Genomic DNA, 2,060 nt, shown 5'->3' with positions numbered 1-2,060 from the left:
TATTCTCTGCTTTCAGCCAAGATCAACCAGACATCAGCAATGATATCTCTCCTTCTACGGCCTCTTCTGAATCCAGCTTGAACCTCTGGAAGTTCTCTGTCAATGTATGATTGTAGCTGTTTCTGTATTACCTTTAACAAAACTTTACTCGCTTGAAATATCAAAGAGATTGTCCGATGATTTCCACATTCCATTGAGCTAAACATGGTAAAAAGTGGGATAAAGCACTGGAATGCCAAGGTCAGTTTGAACCACGAGGTCAGTGGTTCATATTCACCAGCCACTCCTTGGAAATTCTAAACAGGGTTGCTATGTGTCAAAAATGACTTGACAGCATTTATCAACAACAACTGATAGCAAAACTAGGCAAACAAACAAACAAACAAAAATAATAGGGGAAAATTTGTATTAAAAAAAGAACCATGGTTAATATTTGCCTTGGTTGTCAATTTTATACATTCAAAATTATATAAATGCCAAATACTAATCAAATCAAATCATGACAAGTCAGTACCAGTAGAATAGAGGGATAGGAAAGGTTCAGTGTGCAAGGGGGCATGGGAAGTGGGTGGGTAGGAGAAACTTAAGTATGTATTGATGTTTCTAAATATAATAGAAGCAAGCTATTTAAATAAGATGCTAAGAATAAAAAGGCCCACTAAGAGAGTAAAAAATGGTTGTCCCTGAAAAGATGGGCTGGGGGGCGAAGGGGGGAATTACACCAACAGGCTATGATTAAGTAATGCCATAAAAATAATAAAATGTTTTTAAAAATTCATTCTTACCATGGGAAGCTGAGACAGCCTTTCTTCACTTGTGAAAGAGCAACTACTTGCATGAGAAGCACAGTCTGATATTTCCACAGTAATTCCACCTTCTTTAAATTTATTACATTCATTAGCATCTTCCTTGTCACTGTCTACTTCCCAGTCAATATATTGCAGTTCATCTGAAAAATACAATTTTTAAGTTGTATTTAGCTTGTTATCTTAATTTTTTTCAATTTAGTGCTTTTATAAATTGAGTATTTCATACAGCTACATCACTTAATGATTTGAATAAATATATTAAAAATTACATAGTGAAAAATACTCATATATTCCAACTCTTATCTCTACCCATCCTGTTTCTCCTAATCTTATCCTCATCTCAATTTTAGTTAACTGTTTTACTGGTTGCTTGTATATTCTCAGAGTTCTGTAGCATATTCAATCAAATAAAGTATATATTCACATTTTGTCTTTTCTTGTACACCTTGATTTTTTCATTTAATGATGGAACTGAGAAGTTTGTTCTCATCTGTAAACAGGAGTGTCATTCTTTACAGCACCGTTTTCCATTGCAGAGTTACACCAGAATCTACTTAACCTGCCCTCTACTAATACTTTTTGAAACATTGTCATCAATTTTTTTCTAGATACAACTTTCATATATATATAATCAAATTCAATTTTCAGTTTCCATCATCAGCATTATTTAGATAATGATTTTGAACATTTTAATTTAAGAAATTAAATAATTCACATAAAGGTATAAATAACCAAATATACTAATTCGAATCTGTTATGTTTGAAGAAATGACAGCTATGATTAATTATTCAATTGCCAGTACTGCATATTTGTGAGACACACATCCATTCATCTCATAAAAGAAGTGCTTTTTAGGGGCCTTGGAGTCCTGGTATGGGGTTATGTTGTTGTTGTTGTTGTTGGGGTTATATTGTTGTTGTTGTTGTTAGGCGCCATCGAGTTGGTGCCAACCCATAGCGACCCTATCTATGCACAGCAGAACAAAACAATGCCAGATCCTGGATCAACCTCACAACTGTTGCCACGCTTGAGTCCATCGATGCTCTCACTTGGCCAATCCATATTGTTGGGGGTCTTCCTCTTTTTCTCTGACTCTCCACCTTACCAAACATGATATCCTTCTCCAGCGACTGGTCTCTCCTGACAATATATCCGAAGTATGAGAGACAAAGTTTGGCCATCTTGGCCTCCAAGGAGCACTCTGGCTGCACTTCTTCCAAAACAGATCTAATGGTTCTTTTGGCAGCCCA

At 35.5% G+C, this 2,060-nt stretch overlaps 1 pseudogene; it reads right to left on the bottom strand.

Moving 5' to 3' along the window:
• LOC102842198 overlaps nucleotides 1-2,060 on the bottom strand; it is a 107,850-nt pseudogene that overhangs the window by 73,723 nt on the left and 32,067 nt on the right.

The sequence above is a fragment of the Chrysochloris asiatica genome, unplaced genomic scaffold, assembly GCF_000296735.1.
Source record: "Chrysochloris asiatica unplaced genomic scaffold, ChrAsi1.0 scaffold00036, whole genome shotgun sequence".
NCBI classification, from domain to species: Eukaryota; Metazoa; Chordata; class Mammalia; order Afrosoricida; family Chrysochloridae; genus Chrysochloris; species Chrysochloris asiatica.
Note: the sequence above shows the minus strand (reverse complement) of the source record. Positions and strands in the feature narration are given on the sequence as shown.